Source organism: Silurus aristotelis (genome assembly GCF_946808225.1).
Source record: "Silurus aristotelis genome assembly, chromosome: 24".
Taxonomy (NCBI): domain Eukaryota; kingdom Metazoa; phylum Chordata; class Actinopteri; order Siluriformes; family Siluridae; genus Silurus; species Silurus aristotelis.
Window position 1 is genome coordinate 972,443 of NC_139597.1, and position 6,351 is coordinate 978,793.

The following is a 6,351-nucleotide window of genomic DNA, read 5'->3' on the forward strand; positions in this document are numbered from 1 at the left end:
CGCAATTTCCTCAATGTCTGTCTGATTTCTTTCTTCTGAATACATTAGGTTTTATACAGAACCACTGCAACATCCATTTCTTATTTATGACTTGTTTCATCGAAAGACAAAGAATTTCCTTATTGCTAAATACTAATCTAAAGTAGGATTATACCAAATCCTCCACATCCTTTTTATGCAAAACAGTGAAATGTTTCTCGAATTCTTTTAATCTTTTAAACGTGGCACTAGAACACTTGTAGATTTGGCGCAAACAGGTGAGTTCCTGTTCTTACTTAATCATAGCAGCTATTAACACTCGTTCCCTTACCAGCTTTTACACCAAGTGTAAACTCCTCCCTCCTGAAGCTCTTCTAGCTTTATCTCTGGTACAAACTCACACTGGAGACTCCTTTCATTAACTTTTCTTCTTACATAAAACTGCACCTCTACTTTATTCGGCTGCTCCTGTTATTGGTCTTCACAGCAGATCATTCATCCTCTACATCTCCCTCTTTCTAACCAAACACCTGCATGTCTTCCCTCAATACATCCACAAACCTCCTCCAAACCATCTCAATCTCTCACCTGGTCTCCAAAACATCTTCTAATAAACTCATTTTTTAACTAAACCTACTTAAAACTTCACCATATCAATGAAAGGAGAAGGTTTCAGAGCACATACACACTGATATGCACTTCTGCACTGCTGTTATAGAGAATTACAGAATCAACACCTTCTGATGTTGAACCAATCACAATCCAGAGCTCAGCACCACTGGAGCTTGACACCAGCACACAGACTGAGATCTGGGGATGGATTTGGTTTTACATTTCTGAACCACTACTACTTCAGCTGGAATGACATCTGAGGAAAATATCTGCGATATTTAGAAATATATAGATAGAAAGAGAAAGAGAGACAGAGAGAGAGAGAGAGGGAGAGAGAGAGAGAGAGAGAGAGAGAGAGACAGATGGAGATTAGGGAGCTGATGGGAAAACCAACACAAGGAAATGACATGGGTTCTTCTGGGTGTTTTCTTTTGATGTTTGTGTTTGGACTGGACTACCACTTGGGAAATCTCCACTCCAGGCAACGAAAAGAGGCTTTTTAGGACCTTCAGAATTGCAGGCTTCATCATATTGTTATTATTTTGGTTTTATTTTAAAGTCTTCTATTTTCAACACCTTTTAAACATCTAGTCACATGTTAGCTCATGTGCTAATGTCCTGAAACACCAGAGGAAATACTATACACTAAAGGACAAGGACACCAAGGGCAGAGTGTAGTCTGGAGGAGCACTTGGAGATCAGCATCTCTGGGATAAGGGGGACATTACATGGTCCAAACTAGGTGCACCCCTGACCATCCCACCCCTGTGTGGTTCTTCACCACAAAGTCTGAAGAAGAACATATCTATACACTTTACTGCTACAATCTCAGATACACAGAGAGAGCTTGATAGCATTGTTACTGGTGTGAAGTCAGAGTGAAAGATCTCGAGTGTCCTACACACAGTCCTGACCTTCTCAACACCACTGAACACCTTGGAATGAGTCCTTCCATAGGAATGCTGTTCTGCTCCTCATGTACAGTAAACTTTACTTTTAATGAGTTACTTGATACCTGTGTGTGGTCTTCACTATCTAGTGAGCATGGTGTGGTTTAGGACATGATGCTGAAGGTGTTTTCACCTCTGCTCTCTGTCTTCCAGATCAGAAGCACAACTTGCCATCGATTGGATCGAGAGGGAATTCCAGCGGCAAGCGCCGTTGTGTTAAAGGTTAGTCTCTGTTCTCTGGCTTCAAAGACTCAACACACATACACACACACACTCTCTCTCTCACACACACACACACACACACACACACACACACACACTCACACTTACACACACTCACACAGACTCATTAGAAATGTCAAAGGCTGGAGAGTTGCCTCAGCCATTCATTGCCCAACACCTGCACAGCTTTCATCCTCGCTTTGGCCGTCACTTGGTTATGACACACACACACACACACACACACACACACACACACACACACACACACACACACACACACACACACAGCGAGAGAAAGCAAACAACATGCACAACCCTGTGGGAAATCAATATCTATTCCACTTCACTTTGTATGTATAAATGTATTTATATAATTGTGTTCATTCGAAACATCAGGCCAATTTCTTTCTACTTTTCTTTTCACACACACACACACACACACACACACACACACACACACACACACACACACACACACACACACACACAGACACCTTGTCTCCTTCCTGTTTTGCACATCCAAACACACACCCGTGGTGTGTACACTGTCTCGTCTCGGGCTGTGAAAGAGGAAAATGAGGAGATTTTCAAGGCCGAGCGTCTCGTCTCTCCTTCATGCGTTGAAGCTCCACTAATGAAATATTGATTTGGTCTTCCTGCTCAGATACGAACACGCTGTGCTGAAATATGATGGTATTCTGTGGACGTAATAAATTTCAGCTGAGGTGTTCGATGGGGGAAAATAAAACACAGCAAGGGCATTTTGTTAAAATGTTTTCCGAAGCTTCTAATCATAATGCGTTAAACTCTAATTTCACTTCATGAGAGGAAGCTTTGACCTTTGACCTTCGATCTGAGGATTAACACTCAGTGTCCAGACCTGCTATAGGAACATGGAGCTAAAACATTACTTAATATCTCTGAGGGCATTTATATAGTTATGAAAATTATATATAGTTATGAAAACATGGTGATCTGGGAATGGAGTATTGTGGAAATACATGGATTTTGAAATGTCGAGTTATGGAATGAAGGGACATGGGATTAGGGAATGATCTGGGAATTTCTAATTATGTATATTATTATAAGAATATGAGAATGTAGACTTATGGAAATATTGGGATCTGGTAATGTCAGTTTTTATGGAAACCTGGGGTTCTGGGACTGTTGAGTTATGGTACAGCTAAAGTTCTTGTGGGTGTGGTCAGGATGAAACAGAATTGCCTCAGTGAAAGACATCTGGTCCATAATCACCTTTACCATGAGACTGGTGTTTGGGTACACGAGATGGAATTACCTTCTAAACACAGGCTGAGAGGATAAGGGCTCTCTGGATTCAAATGCTCTTGATTTTTTGCAGTATTTGACATCTCAATATTGCAGTGTGTGTGTGTGTGTGTGTGTGTGTGTGTGTGTGTGTGTGTGTGTGTGTGTGTGTTTTATTTAGGGTGTTTTCCACAGTGCAGTTGGCCATTCAGGCCCCGTTAAAATGGCACTTTTGTGTGGAGCGCGTTGAGACTCGGAGCTCAGACTCTGGAGAAAACAGGGCCAATTTTTCATCGTTATTGGATGTGACATATCCAAAACGGCTGAGCGGAGAGAGAGAGAGAGAGAGAGAGAGAGAGAGAGAGAGAGAGAGAGAGAGAAGAGAGAGAGAGAGAGAGAGAGAGAGAGAGAGAGAGAGAGAGAGAGAGAGAGAGAGAGAGAAGGATGGAGGAGAAACTCCTGGTCCTGTTTCATCCCTCTGAAAAAAGAAAACAGACGCAAAACAAAGCAATTCCCCTTTAACAGGGTTAAAGTGAGGAACGGACGCCGCACTCGTCTTTCACTTACTCTCTATTCTCTCTGCTGAGAAACACACACACAGAGAGAGAGAGAAAGAGATAGAATCCTCCCATCATCTCAGCTGTTCATTGTGACTTCCTTAGTTTAGCTACTAAAATGTTCTAGCACTCGTTAGCATCTCAGTTTGGATAACAACAAAGCTAGTTAGCGAGCTAATACTGTATGCTAGTATACTCGGTAGCTAATCTAAAAATGACTCCAGACATGAAATACACACAGATATTAGACATTACAAACATATAAAATCAATATATTTCCATAGGAAGCAATCGATAGTGTCTGGAAATAAATGAATGACATAATAAGAATGGAGAAGGAGGTTATACAAAAGCGTGCATTTACATTGTGTACACGCGTAGCTGCTAGAAAGGTCACTTTGAAGGTGAGTAACGTGTGTGTGTGTGTGTGTGTGTGTGTGTGTGTGTGTGTCGAGATTTTCTCAGCATCAGCAGCAAACTGTAGACTTTACACAATGTAATCTCATATTACAGTAAACGAAGTGTGTGTGTGTGTGTGTGTGTGTGTGTGTGTGTGTGTGTGTGTGTGTGTGATGGAGATGGTAATTAAACCTATTTAAGACTCTAATCAGTGTTTCTTAATCATAACCGCTAACAGTGGTGTTCCTGGCGATAACTAGCGCTCAGCTGATTGACACTCCATCAAAACACACTCCTGTTTATTCTTTCACTTTTCTGGGCTTTTATTTATGTCCTCATTCCTGCTCTATCTCTCTTTACCTCCTTCCTGCTCCTTACTTCTCTGCTAGTTTGTCTGATCTCATGCTAATCGCTCATAGGTACATTCGCAAGTTTCCAAAGTGAAGTCGGGGTGAGGATATACTTTATATCTTTATTTATCAAATAATTACCAATATTTGAATATGCGCTAATGAGCTAGCATAGTGTTTATTCAAATAAACTGGAGCTAGCAAGTTAGCTTTCTACATTTCTGTACTGTGTACCTTCTGATCATCTCTCATTAGTGTTTTTTATTGTTTAGTTTTTTCGTCTTTCTTTTTATTTTGTGGGAATTTGAGACACTATATAATTAGTGTCAGGTGTGTGTGTGTGTGTGTGATGGCTATTAATAGTTCACAGTGATTACACTGATTAGGAACAGGTGTGTTCAGTATGGCTGGTGTTCACACTGAGCTCCACATTATAGAGTCAAAATAGCAACCTGTCTTAGCATGCTAGCAAGAACCGGGTTCACTTCAGCAGGTGGCACTGAGCTTGTTCACGCACTACACACTCTATACTGTGTAGCTCGAGAACCAGGAGGTGTGAAGTGCACTTAAAATCAACTCAAAACATCATGGCACTGCTCACAACCTGCCTGAACTTCATTCAAATTTGTGTTTGTGTTTGGTTTCATCACATCAACCTTATGTACCTTGAAGTTGCCTCCATAGAACTGAGAGGTTCTGCTTACTCCAGTGTAACCAGAACTTGCCTTATCCATTGAGATAATGCTCCTTCTTTTGGAAATCCACAACCTTCTTGCATTTTGCTGGTGTTGGGTTGAAGATGGTCACTCTGGCATCACAGCACCAAGCCATTAATCAGCCTTCTGTAGTCCTCTGTGTAATACCCCCTCCCCCCACAGCAAGCGCTGGATCAATGCTTTAGACTCATTAGGTTCAAGAAGAGTTCATGAAGGGTTTAAGTCTTAGCACTGCAACAGTTAAGCCCTTGAGTAAGACCTGTATAAGGGAAGTGGAAGCTCAGTCTGAGTTGCTGGAAGGTTTGGGGTTCAGGCACAGTATCTCTCGGGGGCCTCCTAAACAAGGCCCTTAACCCTCAGTGCTCCAGGGGGTGCTGTATCACGGCTGGTCTTGCACTCTGACCCCAGCTTCCTTACAAGCGGGTGTGCACACAGTCACAGGGAGCACCAACCTTCATAAGTTAGCCATAAAGACATGGTCCTGTGTACATCGAGAGCTGTGCAACTTGTGCTGTTCTGACCGCATGCATTACCATGTCTACTATTTGACCACGTGCGCACCCTGTCACAGAGCTCCTCACACGTGAGTTTCTAACCGGAAACGACGTGATCTCACTTCCACCCCCACCCAGCGCTCCAGACTTGGCTCCTGCAGACTTTGCCCTCTTCCCAAAGATGAAGATCCGGCTCGCCATTTTGACACCATTGCAGAGATCCAGCAAGAATTACAGAAGATGCTCGACACAGAAGAGAGACAATCACCTTCAAAACAGTCCCCTTGCACAGCAATACAGCGCCCCCAGTGTTCTTTGCTGTGCAAGAGGACTGTTTTGAAGGTTATTGTGTGGAAATGTAATAAATAAAGTACTTTCTTGTAAACAGAGCAAGTCTCCAAACTTTATGAAACCAACTTGTGTGTGGCAGAAGAATGTAATGTTATAATTTATATGTGACATATAACATCTCCTTCAAATAAGCTTCTGCATCAGTCAGACCTGAAATCAGAGGTGCCAAAGGTAAATAGGAGGTTAGGAAGCATGAACTGTCTCTGTATATTCGCTTTGGGAATTCAGGTCTTTCAGAGATGGTGAGTCCAGACATTTAATCTGTCCTGCACAAAGTTCTTCTCCACCAGCAGAGCCAGTTTCAGTGGTGTTGAAGGCATTCCTGCAATCTCCAGGTGAGAGAAAACACTGTGAAGCAGGTGGATCACAGCAACCTCCACCCTATATGTAAGCGGTCCCGTGCTCTGCCCACATTCATCCTCATGTGATTCAATACAAGCTTTTGAGGAGCGTCA

General features: G+C 42.4%; 1 protein-coding gene across 4 annotated transcripts in view; it reads left to right on the forward strand.

Moving 5' to 3' along the window:
• syt1a (synaptotagmin Ia) overlaps positions 1–6,351 on the forward strand; it is a 195,596-nt gene that overhangs the window by 100,514 nt on the left and 88,731 nt on the right. For all 4 annotated transcript variants that reach the window (XM_083529050.1, XM_083529053.1, XM_083529049.1 and 1 more), the window contains exon 3: positions 1,695–1,763. The gene's annotated coding sequence lies outside the window, so the exon portion shown is untranslated. The remainder of the gene's footprint in view (positions 1–1,694; positions 1,764–6,351) is intronic.